This window comes from Megascapheus bottae, chromosome 21 (assembly GCF_031878675.1).
Source record: "Megascapheus bottae isolate mThoBot1 chromosome 21, mThoBot2.hap1, whole genome shotgun sequence".
NCBI classification, from domain to species: Eukaryota; Metazoa; Chordata; class Mammalia; order Rodentia; family Geomyidae; genus Megascapheus; species Megascapheus bottae.
In genome coordinates this window covers 22783993-22801214 of record NC_143529.1, presented here as the reverse complement: position 1 = coordinate 22801214, position 17222 = coordinate 22783993, and the positions used below count along the sequence as shown (strand labels likewise).

At 42.1% G+C, this 17222-nt stretch overlaps 1 long non-coding RNA gene across 1 annotated transcript; it reads right to left on the bottom strand.

Annotated features, from left to right (window-relative positions):
* Positions 1–1512: 1512 nt before the first annotated feature.
* LOC150048754 (uncharacterized) lies at positions 1513–13446 on the bottom strand. Its single transcript, XR_016539098.1, has 3 exons — positions 13334–13446; positions 11639–11673; positions 1513–2992 (listed from the first exon to the last, which is right to left on the bottom strand). It is a non-coding gene; the product is annotated as an uncharacterized LOC150048754 (long non-coding RNA).
* Positions 13447–17222: the final 3776 nt, after the last annotated feature.

The following is a 17222-nucleotide window of genomic DNA, read 5'->3' as shown; positions in this document are numbered from 1 at the left end:
AAAAAGTCCCTCAGATTTGAGATGTGGGAAAACTGACTTCAGAGGCCATCTCCACTATCTTATTCAGGGTATTCTGGTGTTTTTCTAATGTGAAACTCATCTCCATATTGTGGTTTCACATTATCTGTTCCCATACACATACATCAAGAATATCTCCACGAACACACACGATTTCCATCAGACAACCAGTAATTATTTCTAGCCCATTCCATAGAGAAAAGGTCAGCACTTGTGAGAGATGCCAAAAACAACAACAACAACAACAAAACCAACCCCAGCCTCAGTCGTGAGCACTTTGCTGCAGGATTTTCAATCTGGACAATACTAGGACACCAGAGTCATGGAGGATTTGCAGAAAGTCTTTTTCAAAGCCAAGCATCAAAATCAACCTAAGGTATTTCTTTTAAAGTGTAGATTATGAAAGCTTAGGTGCAGTGGCTCACGCCTACAATGCTAGCTACTCAGGAGGCTGAGATCTGAGGATCATAGTTCAAAGCCAGCCTGGGCACTAAAGATCAAGAGACTCTTTTTTACATATATTTTATTGCAATTGTAATTAATAGGAGGGTTACATTATGTTCACCAGATAGAAGGTGCATTACGTCACAAACATTGATACCCTTTCTCATGTCTTGGTCCCCATTTCCCTAACCCCACCTCCGCCCCTCATCTTCTTTTCCCCCCTTCCCTATCCGATTTCAAATAACCAAAAACGCATATATACAATATATCAGATAACAAGGTGAAATACTGTAACAATATGGGATAACGAAGGGACAGCAAAAGAGATGAGACATAACATAGTACATTAAGGACAACAGTCACTCATTATATGGCTTCTTTTTTTCTATATCCTGGATGTCCTTTCCTTTAGTGTCATGCTATATGGCCTTATGTATCTAGGGTTCTTTTCCATATATTTTTATTGCAATTAATAGAAGGGTTACATTATATTCACCAGATAGAAGATGCATTACTTCACAAACATTGATACCCTTTCTCATGTCTTGGTTCCCATTTCCCTCCCCCAACCCCCATTGAGAGACTCCTATTTCCAATTAACCACCAGAAAACTACCAGAAAAGTGGCTCTGTGGCTCAAGGGGTAGGATGATAGCCTTGAGCTGAAGAGCTCAGGGACAATGCACAGGCCTAGAGTTCAAGTCCCTCAACCAACAAAATAAATAAATAAATAAAATTTAAAAATCAGAATTCCTAGAGTCTGATCCAGGAATCTTTTTATTGAGTTCAAATTGAGGACCTAGAGAACTGTTAGCTACTAAACATTAATCTAATCAAGGCAGGCAACCTTGAAAGGCAAATTCATATTAATGCAACCCCAAAGTTTCTTTTTCATGTTTCCAGTTAAAATTTTATAATGAAAGTTAAGCATGTCTTCCATCTTTATGAGAGAAGTTGAGCATGTTCAAAAGTGTTGCTAGCCAACATTTTAACCTTTCAAACATATTCTCTATGACCTTCAGCTAAGCATGCCCAGAAACATGTCCTCCATCTTTACTTTTTGAAGTCTGAGCTAAAACTGATAAGGTTAAGGCATGTACTCCCTTAACTGAGCATGCTCAGTGCTAAAGTGCTTTCCTATATATGCGAATGTAGGAAATAAAGGCCTCTTGAAACAAACTCCCTGTGCTTCCTTTGTTCCAGGAAGACATTGCTTTGTAATAATTCCACGCTTTCCTTACATCCTATAACTAACAACTCCTTCTCTACTTCTCGGCCATGCCTACTTTTGTTTTATACACACAAAGATGTGAACTTATTGCAGTGTTACAGAACCACTCACGATAGCATTCCTTTCTCAAGGTATTATCCCAACAGGCACACTGAAGCCTCCACATCATGCTCTGTATGATGTGGTACCATACACTCAATTTAACACACAGAATGCACCCCCATAGAAGAGGATCCTCTAACTGGGGTTCCACAACACCTCAGTGATTCTTATCTTGCCAGCTTCTACCCTGAGGTAGAACAAATTGTCCTCACTCTTGACTACTTTTCCATGTAGTCTGTGAAGGAAGAAAAGATTCCTTGGTCAATTCTGTGTACCTGGTGCATAGCACAGTACTTGGCAATGCTTGTGGAATGAATGGATACATTGATTTGAGCTGCTTTCAGCCACTTGCCAATCAATGGTGTTGCCAGGGCCACAACCCAGGTCTTTAATTATCACATGAAGGCTGTAAATCTCCCAACCTAGCCATTCCAGTAGTCATTTTTCCCTCCCATTCTTTTGAAGGCAGATGGAATGTCTCTTTTGCCATAAGGAAATCTGGGGTGTGGGAAGGCAATACATTCCTTCTTCCCAACTGCCACAAAAGGGTTTCTGTCTCTGCAGTCAGTGTCTAATTGGTAAGGAGTAAGGGCAGAATGTGGCTGACCATTTAGAGGCTATAAGATGGGAACCAATCAGACATGTATTAGCTTAAAGACAGTGATGTAAAGCAAAACTTACATTGTTCTAGCTCTTTCTATGTGCCAGTCTGGCTCCTCAAGGGAGGACTGAGATGAGTAGGATTTGCACCTCACCCTGACCATTTCACAAGGTAGACAGTCTCTCTCTCTCTCTCTCTCTCTCTCTCTCTCTCTCTCTCTCTCTCTCTCTCTCTCTCTCTCTCTCTCTCACACACACACACACACACACACTCACACACACACAGCCTTGCACCACTTCCAAGTACTGCTTTCTTTGGCCCTTGGGGTTTTGCTGCAGGTAGCCATCCATTCATTTTATATTCTTTCTTCCTCTTCTTCTTCCTCTTCTTCTTCTTCTTCTTCTCCTTCTTCTTCTTCTTCTTCTTCTTCTTCTTCTTCTTCTTCTTCTTCTTCTTCTTCTTCTTCTTCTCCTTCTTCTTCTTCTTTTTTTGCCAGTCTTAGGCCTTGAACTCCAGGCCTTGGTGCTGTCCCTGAGTTCCTTTTGCTCAAGGCTGCCACTCTACCACTTGAGCTACAGCACCACTTCTGGCTTTTTTCTGTGAAAAATTAGAGATAAGAGACTTGCGGACTTTGCTGCGTGGGCTGGCTACAAGTTTTAATGCTTGGGTCTCAGCCTCTTGAGTAGCTAAGCTGGCAGGCGTGAGTGACCAGCACTCAGCTGCGGTCCATTCTTAAGGCTGCTGTTTCATTGCTTCCAGGGCCTACGTGACATAGGGCACCAAGGCTCCCCCAGTGCCTGGCGTGCTTCAGTGCCGTGGCATCCCAGGAATCCCCAGAGATTTGGAATCTAGAAACAGCATCAACTTCCCACCAGCCAAAACTCCCTTCTTCCCACCCAACAGATTGGTTCCTGCCTGTCTTTCCGGGTGCTTTGTTTCCTTCTCTTTTACCTTTGGCTCGTATTGAACTCTGTCTATGTTTTCACTAATCTGGAAGCTTCTCACAATGAAAGGAAATGAGGTGTTAAGCCAGAAATAGAGTGAATATTGGCACCAAAAAAAAAAGGTCAAGAAAAATAAGTCCTAGTGACTAAAGAGGATCCAGTGACTACTCTGTTCTCACTAAGCTCCTATCCCATAGCCTCAAAGCTGCTCCTTACCCTCCCACAGATATTCTATACATATAAACACCAAATCCACCCATCCATACACACATACACATGCATGTGTATACACACACACGCACACATTTTCTTAAAAAAAAAAAAGATTATATACTATACTCCTTGCTCTTCGCCTTGTTGGTTTCTTGGAGGCTATTCTATGCATGTCTATACAAAAATAATTTCCTGGGGCCGGGAGTTTGGCCTAGTGGTTAAGGTGCTTGCCTAGCATGCATGAGGACCCGGGTTCGATTCCTCGGTACCACATACATAGAAAAAAGCCAGAAGTGGTTCTGAGGCTCAAGTGGTAGAGCTCTAGCCTTGAGAAAGTCCAAGGACAGTGCTCAGGCCCTGAGCTCAAGCCCAGGACTGGCCAAAAAAAAAAATAATTTCCATATGTTTGTTTTTGTTTTTATATATAGACATACAATGTACTTAGTTAACACCTTATTGATGGAACTTTTGGGATATCTCTAATTATTTACTATTACAAGCATTATGCTAACAACTATAATTTTGTTATAAGCAAACATTACATTATTATATTACTATAATTACATATGTGTGCTATTTTACACATAAGTAAGAATAATATGCTAGAAGTGAAATTACAGGGTGAAATAGTTCATGCTAAAATAAAGCTGTTAACAACTAATGAACAGTTTAACAAAATGAATACCCGTAAGCTGAAAAATGTTTTGTTGGTGGGAGGGGATGTGATGGGGATGGGGGTGGACAAATTAAGAGAGGAAGGATGGATGTTTACAGTCATGATATTCCATGTGCATATGTGAAAATGTAAGCATGGACCTTGTGGGTAGATAGGGAAAGTTGAGGAGAATGACAGAAGGAGCAACACCGATCAACCTGCATTGCACTTATAAATCTATTTGTTGAGTTGAACCCCTTTATATAACTACTTAAAGACAATCAAAATGAATAAAATGAAGCTTTTGTTTTTGTTTTTATGCCAGTACTAGAGTGTGAACTCAGAGCCTAAGCACTGTTTTAGCTTTTTCATTCAATGCTGGCACTCTCTCACTTGAGCCACAGTTGTACTTTTAACTTTTTGCTGGTCAATTGGAGATAAGAGTCTCATAGACTTTCTTGCTCTGGCTGGCTTTAAACCACAATCTCAGATCTCAGCTTCCTTAGTAGCTAGTTTATAGGCAAGAGTCACAGTGCCATCTAAATGAGGCTTGTAATTTCAAAATATGATATCAGAAAGACAAGATTATAGATGGATCTTGCAATGCTTCCTCATTCTTATCACCTGCATCCATGATGGTGCTTGTTTTGTTTTAGTTACCTTTAAGTAGTCATGCTACGTAGGGGTTTCAATTCAACATGTCAGTTTATGAGTTCAATGCGTCTTGCTCAGTGTCACCCCTTCCATCATTTTCTCCTCCATCTGTGATGGTACTTTATTTTTATTTCTTTCATCAGACAATAAGTAAATTTCATGGAATTAAGAATCTGTTATTTATCAGTGATCTGTATCTCTACCATGCACAGAAAATAGTAAGGACTAAAAAGTAGCAGCTAAAGAAAAGAAGGAAGTTTTGTCTTAAATGGAGGCTAGGCACTAAGTATTATAACCTAAGAAAAGATTTGTTACCCAAGCCCTCAGATTCTATGGTCTCCTAGAGTTAGAAATCCTTTGGCTCTCAAAAGTCTCCAGGGTATGCCACAAGGAAAGTGAGAGTAATCACATCTCAAGGCTAGTTTGTAAGAGGGTGAGCTTACTCTCCAACCATGTTAAATTCGCAATTCTTGTTGAGCTGGGTGGGGACCAAGTGGTGGAGGGTAGATGCTCTCTATTCGAAAAAGGAGAAAAGTTGAACTGAAAGTAGAAATAGAGTTCATGGTGGGGTGGGGAGGATAACTAACCCTGTGGCTAGAGTTTACTTTTAATTCATCCACATTTGCTCTCAAGCCTGGCAGAATGATTTTGACAAATGCCTGTCAAGATATATACCTTGGCATAAATCTACCCACAGGACCTTCAAAATATCATATCATTGAGCAGATTCAGTAAAACAAAATGCACAAGCCATTGGTACCACATGGAATCGTCTCCAAACCCAAGACTTAGGCTGGGTGTACTTTTCAAATATGGAAGCCACCAGGAGACCCTTAATAGAATGTATTGGATCTAATAATGCATGAAGGAGGAAGGTCAGAGGTATAGGAAGAATGTAAAAGGGATTGAGAACCTCTTCCTCCCCAAACCAACAAAGTCAAGTTGGGGAGAAAGCAGAAGAGAGAGAACAAGACAAGAGGAGATAAAGAGAGTAGCAAAAAGAAAATTGTTCCTAAGAGAGGTAGATGAGCCCAAGGCAAGTTTCACACCCTCTGGTTCAAGAGATGAGGAGAAAAGGAAGGGGAGAGAAGGAAAGGGAAGGGAAAAAAAGAAGGTTGGAGCATATAGAAACATGCAATGCTGCTAGGTACTTTCTCTATGGACTGGGGGGAAAGTATGCCTAAATCCTGCCCCCAACTTCCTTCATGGCAAAGAGGAATCTTCCTTGGAGAGTGTCTCAAAAGTCTACCAGAGAGGTTATGGAAACAGGATCTGTGGGTAGACAGACTGAAGAGGCCTTTGGCAATGGTTTGGCCTGGTATGTGAAAAATTTTTCCTGCTTAGATAGTTGGCAAAGATTTTAGAGGGAAAAATGGAATTTGTTAACAGAAAATATTTATCAAGCATTGCTCTCTTCTCCCCGTCTCTGATCTTTTCTCCTTTTTAAATCTTCCTCCTAGGGTGGAGGACTTCATCAATAAAGTTCTTTCATCTTTGCTTGTGATTTGCATCCTTAAGCCTAACTTGAGAGAAGAGGAAGATGGCTTTAGGGGAAATGTCATGTCCCTCTCCTTTCCTCTCCTCTCCTCGCCCCCCCCCCACCTCTCTTTCTCACACACACACAGCTTCCAAAGGCAGACACCAACTTTCTGAGCTGAGAAGAGAGGAGACTGGGTGGACAGTGCAAGAATTCCACAGGAATTCAGCGTTCAGTTGGTATAGGATTAAGTTCTTACTGTCAGATCTATGGCCTGGATTTAAATCTATAATCCATTACATATAAAAAGTGTAGCTTTCATCATTTTAAGCCACCATTTTCTTGGGAGTGAAGTGAGAAGAATAATACTGAATGCTTATCATTGTTGTGAGAAATGAGATAATTTATGTTCCGTGTGCAATACAGGATCTAAACCAGAATAAAACTTCAATGGACATCAGTTCTGGTCCTTATAATACTGGACAGAGGCCTCTCCTAGGTTGCTCAACCAAGGATTAGGATGTGGCTACTCTGCTCATCACTTAATCAAGGCGAGGAAAATGCCCAGCCTTTATGAAACCTACATTTAACCAACAGCAGCAAAGTAGATGACGTTCATTGAGGGTTTATTAAGGATCAAGTGTTCTAAATGTATTATCACTATGGACATACTTAACCTTCACAACTGGTCTAATATCCCTACTATTATACTCAGTGCTTGAGAACAACTGAACCAGTATAGGAACCCAGACCTTCTGGCTACCCAGTCAACTTTCTTCACTACAGCATCTACAGGGACCATGGAATTGGTCATTTTAGAATCCCAATAGGCAAGGAAAGAAGGAAGGAAGGAATGAAGGAGGGAAGAAAGGAGAGAAGGAAGGAAGAGAGTTGTTCTGCAGTAGAATAAAGAGTATACAGAGAGGCCTTATAACAGACAATGACAGAGTCAGCTTCTAGAATCCTGAATTGATATTGCAACAGCATGAAAGGGAGAGATGGTCAGGCAGGTGCAGGTGGCTCATGCCTATAATCCTATTCATGAGGCTGAGATATGAGGATCACAGTTCAAAGCCAGCCAGGCTCGGAAAGTCCATCAGACTCTTATCTCCAATTAACCACCAGAAAACCAGATGTGGCACTGTGGCTCAAGTGGTAGAGCACTAACCTTGAGCAAAAGTACTCAGGGACAGCGCCCAGGCCCTGAGTTCAATCCCCACAATTGACCAAAAGAAACAAAAACAAAACCTAATGTTAATAAGCCACACTGCCCTTTGGAAGCTCAGGTTGTAACTTCAATTATCAAATGGAATTTAATCCAAAGGTAACTGTTTTTCCAAGCAGATTAGACGTCTGTATTCAGTACAGTCTATAAAGGAAGCCGAAGATAACAAAGCTCTCATATTCCTAAATATATTGGCAAACTTCTGCACACCTTGGAAAATAATCACTATCTTGAATCCATTAGTGTCCTTGACCATCCACACTCTTGGCATGGTCAGACCTCAGTCAGTTCAGCAACTAGGGCCTCTGGGAGCTGGCTATAGATTCACATTGGCCTAGAACTAGACTCCTTCTTACTGTTTTAAATTGTTGAATGCTCCAGCCCCCTCCCCCACAATGAAGCTACCCACATGGAATGAAGTATCTAAATAGAGCCACACAGGGTCCATCTGGGTTGGCTCCACAGAGGACAAATCATACAAAGGAAATCAGAGGGAATAAAAGATACAATTTAGTGGTGAGGAGAGTGAGCGCTTGGCCCAAAGCTCTGATTAAGGAGCTATCCTCCTGTGGCTTACTAGGTTTTAAACACAGGGTTGAAAAGTTGCATGCATGCCTCCCCACTCCCGCCTGCCCTTGGATGCCCTCTGTGGCTCTTCCCTGACACAGGACAGGTCTAAGGACAGGTCGAGCAACAGATGGCCACATTATTAATCATCATGATCTTCTGTACTCTCTGTGATTTCCTAGATCCTCGCTTTCCCTCTCCTCATTACACACACTCGGGCCTTATACTCTTAGACAACATGTATTGGAAGAATGCTGGACAGAAGAGTCCCAACAGACTTTCCAGAAACCTACAGAATCCTCTGTCCAGCAGGCCCCTAAAGGACACCCAGACCAGGGCAACCTCAGATCTGGAAGGAGAGGCTTTGCTCAGATCAGTCATTTTGTAGGAACAGAAACAGGTTTAGTAACTTCTATGGGATGTAACAGCCCTGTTACATGCTCCTTGTCTTCATCTCAGTCATTCCTATTAAGACACATGGAAGGAAGGAGGGTAAAGGAAGGACAAAACCCATCTACCTATTGCTATGGCAAGGTCAGAGACTGTAAGGAGCTGCTCACAGGCTCTGGAGATGGGTATCCAGGTCCTACACTTGGCCTCCCCTCCTACCAGCGTCTGACACTAGACACAATACTCAACCTCTCAGATTCCAGTTCCTCAGTTACAGGAGAAAGATCATTACAACCCAGTCTTGGTGAGGATTAAATAGGGTATGTGTGGAAGGCATCTATTCATGTGACCACTATTAGCTTTTTGGTTTTTATCTTACTAAGTTGAGAGGATAAAAACAAAAGCTATCACCTCCCAACCAAGTCAAATATTCATAAGATATAAATGGAATGTGTTCTGCTACTTATATTCTCTCATATCTTTACCTGGTCTTTCCTTTCTTTGGATTCCCTAACTCTGGGTCATTTCCCGGGGAGCAGAGGGGTAAGAAATGCCCAGGTAATAAGGCAACAGACATTCAGAAGGGCTGGTTTCTGTTTTGCGGGGTTTCTTTGTGGGTTTTTTTTTTTCTTTGCCAGTCCTGGGCCTTAAACTCAGGGCCTAGGCACTGTCCTTGGATTTCTCAAGGCTAGAGCTCTACCACTTGAGCCTCGGCACCACTTCCATCTTTTTTCTATGTATGTGGTACTGAGGAATTGAACGCCCGTCTTTGTGCATGCTAGGCAAGCACTCTACCACTAGGCCAAACTCCCTGCCCCAAGTTTCTGCTTTTTTCTACTATGTATCAAGAATCAAAATAAGGCATATGAGCATGGTGGTACATGTTTGTCATCTCAGAAGGAAGGAGGATCTCACATTTGAGGCCTTCCTGGACTACATAACCAGCTCAAGACTGGCAAGACCGTGTCTCAAGAAAAGAAAAATAAAAATCAGTAAGAACATTCAAAATTCAAAGATTTAGAGGTTCATGTACAAGGACGTGAAGTTTACACACGTGTCTAGATGTATGTATATCACAATCTAAGAGTCAAAATATGCTAAAAATAAACAACACTACATACACTAGGATACTAAGGCCACTTAAATATCAGATTTAGGAAAATATTTATTGAATAATAAAATACAAAGGACAATGAAAAGCCAAGATTCAGAATCATAGTTGTGACATAATCTCAAATATGTAGCAGATGCTTGAATACAGATGAAAGGCTAGAAGGAAATCCAACTGGATGTGAACTCTAGCAAGCTGAATATTCACACTGGAAGTTAAGTTTTATTTCCATCATTCATTGCAGAAGCAATCTATGCCCAATGTACAGAAATTGGAAAATGAAGAACATTTTATCTAGAAATATGTTCGAGAAGCATGGCTGGCTTCCTAAGGATCTATCAGAAAATGAGCAACCACAACAGTGAGCTTCCTGTGACCTGTTAACACCAGCAGTGTCTGTGACACTATCCTGAGCACACACCCAGGCGTACACAAGCATCTCCACACTCTGGGATTACACCATATGGGATGCATGAGGTGCAATGAGGTCCCCATGGAGGGAGTTAAAGGTACCCAAGGCTGACAAGACATGTCTGTCAAAAGAGGGAAAAGGAAAAAGTTGGAGGGAGATGTGGAGGGCAATAGGCTTCAATAAATAAAACTCCTATGCATCATCACCTTCACCCAGAAGGAAGGACTGAGAGTTTGGGGCCAGAATAAGACAACTTCCCAGGATAGCTGGGATGGTGGTGTTTTAAGCTAGATCAGTAACCATCTGTTTGGCCTTGGGACTTGCTTCCTAGAGCCAGGTGTTCCAGATTTCCTTTATGAATAACCAATCACTCACAGGCTTCACGGTTAAAGGATAATAATCACAGCTTATGCTTTATAGGCCTGTGACATGGTCTGGGCCCAATAGAGCAGTGCATTTCTGCTCAATGCACAGCTGGGATACTTGATTAGGAACATCCAAGATGGCTATCCCCAGGGGTGGCATGCTGAGGCTGGGGTTGGCCAGGAACTTGGCCAGGACCTTTCCTCTCCACAGGCTGCACTGGCATCTTCTTAGCATGGTGGCTATGTGCCAAGAGCAAACGTCCCAAGAGACAGGAAGTACAAGCTGCCAGTTTCTGAAGGACTGGGTCCAGAAATGGACACAGCACCTCCTCCACTGAATTTATTTGTCAAGGAAACCTGATGCCAGATTCAAAGAGAGGAGAACAGCTTCCACTTCTCATTAAGATGAGGGTCAAAGAATTAGGGGGCCATATTTTAAAACTACCACCGACAAGTTCAGTGCTAGAGAGGGTGCTTTGGGTCATGTTATTCACATTGTGGTGTTCATGAAGGGAAGATTGGATGAGAAGTTGTACCCATCAGGTCAGGACCTGCTTTAACATGGGAAGGAAGCCAGGGTCTCTCTTTGGTCCTATATAGAATAGGACTTCTAAGCAGATCTGTACTTCCCTGGATCCACAATATGGCTCTATTCAGCCTCTGGGCTCCTTTCACCCTTCAGTCCCTAAACTCTGAAGAAATTCCAGTTCCTCAGGATCCTCTGGCCTGTGTGAGCAAACAGAAACTCCCACAGCTACTCACTCAGAGCCACCTCTGGCTAGAACTTCAGGAGCCAGCTCTAAAAGCCAGAGGACACCAGGAATTACTCTGGTACCCATCTTGTCCAGTTTCTTAAAACCATCTTTGGAAGGTTCACATAGGGTCAGCAAAGCTACTCTCACATAGTACTTGGGGTCTAGATTAGGATGCTTCTAGTTTGTTCTGTTTCCACTATTCATGTTACCGTCTTGGAGTTAGGCATTATCTTTCAGGGAACTGAGGCACTCTAATCTAAGCAGCTACTGTGTAGGACACATTGTCTGACTCATCATCTGATCATGACAAATGCTTACCCTCTGGTCAGCAGCCTTGTCCAAGGCAAACCACAAAGACGCTGACCAATATACTTACTTTCCCTTCTTCCCATGCTTCAAAAAGGCTGCATATTTTATGAGATACCTAAAGTCCAAAAGACAGAAGGAGAACATCTAGGTAGATCTATTAACTTACCTCCTCCAGTTCCTAGGTCTTTGATTCTCTTCCACCTCAAAAAAAAAAAAAAAAAAGAAAAGAAAAGAAAAGAAAAATATACTGAAACACAAGATACACAGGAGCCAAGTTTCAGAACAGAAAAGTGGTGCCAAATTAATGGTTATGCCCTGGAAACCTTTGTTTTCTAGAGTAAGGGTCTTTGGGATTGAGTTCAAGGGACCAGAACATTTTGCAATGGGAATAGTCTACGACATCCTCTCTCGTGCTCTGCACTGAATGGACTAAAAGACAGGCCAGATCAGTGCCACTTACAGTTCCAACATAGTGGATAGAAAGTAATAGCAAATATAACTCCCTTAACTGCCAAACCACTATGCCTGTATTCACCCTACTGCAGTGTGTGTGTGCACATATACATATATAGATAGAGACATATATATATATATATATATGTATATGGGAACTTGGGAAGGGTTAGTGGGTAAGACAAAAATCAATATCCTTGCTAATTCTTAAGATTTGAGACACGTATTCCATCCACATAATAGAGGAACTGTTACCTGGTCTTCTTCTAAACCTTCTATCCTTCTCTGTATCTTCTATCTCATCTATACTTCAGTAGTCCTCCCTACTCCCCTATCATCTCCTCCCACTTTCTCTCTTCTCCTTTTCTCTCCTTCCTCTCTTGTTTTTCTTCTCCTCCTCCTTGCTCCTTCTGCTTCTTCTTCTCTTCATCATCTTCCTCCCCCTCCTCCTCCTCCTCCTCCTCCTCCTCCTCCTCTTCTTCTTCTTCTTCTTCTTCTTCTTCTTCTTCTTCTTCTTCTTCTCTCTCTCTGTCTCTCTCTCTGTCTCTCTCTATCTCTCTCTCTGTCTCTCTCTCTGTCTCTCTCTGTCTCTCTCTCTGTCTCTGTCTCTGTCTCTCTCTCTCTCTCTCTGTCTGTCTCTGTCTCTCTGTCTCTCTCTCTCTCTGTCTCTCTCTCTCTCTCTCTGTCTCTCTCTCTCTCTCTCTCTCTCTCTCTCTCTCTCTCTCTCTCTCTCTCTCTCTCTCTCTCTCTCTCTCTCTCCTTCTCTATTTCTCAAACCACCATAAACACATACAATCTAATACCATGGGATATTTTTAGAAGCCTTTAGGAAATTCTCACATCTGGGAATTGAATGTGTAAATTTATAACATTTGTGCTCTGTCTCTGGAATCTCAGGGTCATGACCCTGTTCCGTTTATGAAAATGTAAGTCTATGCAAGGCAGGCATATTTTCTGCTGCAGCAAGGGGTTAGTTTTATGTTACTGTAACAAATGCCTGAGATAAAATCCGTTTATAAAGAGAAAAGTTTTATTTTGGGTCATAGTTTCGGAGCTTTCAGCTTGTGGTCAGATAATCTGTTGTTACAGGGCCTATTATGAGGAACTACAACAGGTTGAGAGTGTGTTGAGAGTGTATAGCCCAGGAAGGTGCTCAGCTCATAGAGACTATGAGGGAAGGGGAAAGAGGGAGAGAGAGAGAGAGAGAGAGAGAGAGAGAGAGAGAGAGAGAGAGAGAGAGAGAGAGAGAGAGAGAGAGAGAGAGAGAGAGGAGGGTTCCAATACCTACTTCCAATTACCTAACTTCCTTCCACTGCTCCTGACTCTTCTTAAGTTTCTACAACTGCCCAGTGGTGCCACAGCATGGGGACCAAGTCTTTAACACAAGGACTTCAGGGGGGACACTTACCTGAACTTGAACTTTAGCAGGCACAAGCTTTTGACAGAAGCACTGCCACCTGCACAGTGTCTTCTTTGGTGTCTAATAGACTGCTGTAAAGGGACGCTTCAGACATTGCTGGGCTTTTCCTGCCAAGTAAACATTTTAGAACTCTTCTTCCAGAAAAAATAAACAGGACATTTAAAAAGAGACATCAATCATAAAACCTGCCTTTAGCTTCTCTAGAAAAATAATGAGCATTCAAGTGCATAGGTTTAGGATACAAGCTTTCAGGTGCAATCAAAATAAACCCAGATGGGATCGATGCGAATACATTTCAAAACTCACTAGTTCAATGCATTTGTGAACCCAGCTTTGGAAGGAAGATAGGGAGTATGAAAGTGTTAATTACTAAGTAGTCCTGGTTTTCAATCCTATGTCAATCACTTAGCATCTAAGGATGTAGGGATACTTACTTCTCAGAGCTTTAGCTTCCTCTTCTATAAAACAGAGGCAAGAAAAAAAAAATCCAGCTCTGCCAGCTACCCAGAGGCTCACACCTGTAAATCCTAGCTACTAAAGAGGCTGAGATCTGAGGATCTTGGTTCAAGGCCAGACAGAGCAGGAAAGTCCATGACACTCTTATCTCCAATTAAACACCAAAAAGCAGGCCGGAAATGTGGCTTAGTGGTAGAGTACCTAGCGTGCATGAAGCCCTGAGTTGGATTCCTCAGTACCACATAAACAGAAAAAGCCATTAGTGGCTCAAATGGTCTTAGGCAAACGAAGCTCAGGGACAGTGCCTAGGCCCTGAGTTCAAGCTCTAGGACTGGCAAAATAAGAAAAAAGAGGGAAAAACACCAAAAGGCTGGAAATAGAGTTGTGACTCAGACGGTAGAACACTAGACCTCATTTTTAAAAGCTCAGGGACAGTGCCCATGCTTTCAGTTCAAACCCCAGGACCAGCACTCCTCTTCCTGACTCCCCCAACACATACTGAGGACTGAAAAGATTCAATGATATAGTGACTAAAACTCTCAAAAAATAATAAGTTTCCCTATTCCAGCATCATCGTGTCCAATATAGTAGAGGTAATAAAGATAAGTACTTTCAAAATCTTACCAACAAGAGGACATGGACATGCTGAAAGAAAGAAAAATGAAGCAGAAACTCAGCAGTGTATTAATAATAAATAAATAAAAACCATCTACTTGCTGCCAGGTTGGAATTAATCAATTCCAAACCAGGAAGGGCATGGCAGGCCATCCCTGAGATCAAAGGCTTCTGGGAAGAGATGAGACTCCAAAGACTGGGAAGTTGGAAAAGCCACATTAAGGTTGGCAGGGGTGTAGTAATGAGAAGAAAGGCCTTGGAAGAAAAGAGTCCAAAGTGGTGTTACAAGACAGGGCAGGAGCATGACATGTGGATGCCAGAAAAAAAAGGAGACGATGGCAGCCATGATTTCACTGGAATGGGGTTAGCAATAAGTTCTGATACATTGAGATTAGAGAGGTATGGAACAAAACTTTATAGGCCTCTCCACCGCCTTCTCATACAAGAGACAAGCCAGAGGAGCTAATGGGAAGATTGTTAACCCGGGGAGAATGGCTTAGAGATGGAGGATATGCAAGATCAGGAATTAGGATTGCCTCCTGACTGGAGTCAGGATAGTAAGGAAAGTATACTGACAAGGTGGGGATTGAGAAATCAGAAAGGAGTTTCTTGAAGAAAAAGCCATTTGTCAGTCTTGGACAAGTTTAGGTAAGTCACCTAAATCATAGCCCTCCATCTTGATGAGTATTTTCACCAAAGCGGGCAGAGCCTGATTCCCCTTCTGTGTAATTCTATTTTCCCTTCCCACTTTGGTCCAGCACCATCTTTCCTAAAATCTCAGCTGAACTCATAACTAGAACTGCTTGCAGGCAGAAATTTATATAATCAGTCCAGAGGAAGCCAGAAGTAGGCTCAACACTGTGCTTCCTTATGATATTATCAGGCTCCTGAAATTATCAGCCGGGCACAGTGGCTCACACCTGTAATCCTAGCTACTCAAGAGGCTGAGATCTGAGGATCAAGGTTCAAAGCCAGCCTGGGCACAAAAGGATCTGAGATTCTTAGCTTCAATTAACCTCTAGAAAATGGGAAGTGGGGCTAGGCTCAGGGTAGGGTGGTAGCCTTGAGATAAAGAGCTCATGGACAGTGCCCAGGTTGAGTTAAGCCCATGACTCACAAAAAAAGAAAAAAAAGAAAACAAAAGAATTTCATACTGAGTAAAAAAAAAAAATCTCATGCCTTTGGGAAGAGTAAATACTACAGAGAATATTAGAACTGTCGGGCCCAAAGGTAACATGAGGTGTTCATTATGCTCTTGATAATATCTTTCCTGGATTATTACATACATTCCAATAACTTGTAGTCTGCAATTTATCCTTCCACTTCCTAGAAGGTATCCTTGGGTAAATTACCAGAGGGAGCATAGATGAGTCTTCTTGTGCCTCCAGGGAAGCCCACCCCTCTCTGGTGCTGCAGTTTAGCAAGACTCTGGCTGGCAAAGCTGTGTGGGTTTCTGGGCACCAGAATAGCAAGCAAGCTCAGAGGCAGCCAGCAGCAGAAATTGAGGAAGGAAGTTCCAGATGGAAGCAGCAGAGTGTGAAGATGCTTGACTGCAGGCCAGCTCCAAGATGGGGGGAGAGAAGTAGGGGCTTGGAATGCCCTAAAAGATTCCAGACCAATGGAGAAGTTGCTAGAAAAGGCTGAGCGTAGCAGCGCGCACACCCAAAGGAACATCTGGTATTCAGCCCCCATGTTAATAAGATTTAGGGAATTACAGACTCCCCAGGATTAAAATCACACCTCACTGTAAAACCATCAAGTCTCTCATCTAGTGTTCTGCCAAGATTATCAAAGCACTGTTCTCAGAGATGGTAATCTGGTTCATTTGGAGTTCTTTGTACTTCTGCCTTCTATTCCATGTTGAGAAGGGAAAGAAGTCTCTCTCACATTCTTCTGAACAGTTGGAAGGAAATAGACAGACACAAAGGAAATGGTTACATCAATGGAAGAAATTTAAGTTAGGGAACAGAAAGAATGTCTTGGGAGTCCGAGATGGTTGGTAGATGGACTGCCTTCACAGAGAGTCTCTGTTCCTCTGGGGAAGAGACAGTCACTCTGGTTCTCCATTTTGTCAGCTGTAAACTGAAAGACCATGGTATGACTCACTTTTATTAATATTACAGAAAATAAAGTCCATGGAGATGCCAAAGATCATAGTATATTGTGGAAGTCTATGAACTACGAGGTCATCCAACATAAGAGATGGGAAAAGGGCTGTTTTTTATTGTTTTTGTTGTTGTTTTTGTCCCTAGATCATCTGCCAAAAGCACTCTATGGATGAATGGGACCAACACCATTCTAGATCATGTTACTAGACTGTATTTGTCTTTCTGACTACCAGTACATCTCTGTTTTCAGATAATAACCCATTTGCTTCCCCCAAAAGAATTGTGCTTTAAATGCTACCAGGGCTTGGTTCCAAGTACTTTTAGAGCACTTCCTACAAGCCATCATCAAAGCTCCAAGGTGCAGATGACAGACCCCTTTTAGAGGCAGGAACCAGTGAAATGCCATCTCAATTTATGAATTTCAACTGCAGTCCCAACAAATTTAGAGTCCACCGAGATGAGTTGATGGGGAATGGGAGGATACCAGGACTAGTTTGAGGTTTCCTACCCCTACATCAGCCACAGTAGCTTTCATGTTATTGGCTTTACACATTGGATACAAAATATGCTTTTATATGCAATGGGGGTTCTGTGGCACTAAACTACTTATAAAACCTTTGTCTATCCTAATAAATTTTATAATGAAACCAAAGCCTAGAGAGGAAAAATTAATCATAGTTAAAACTTCTCTGGAATCA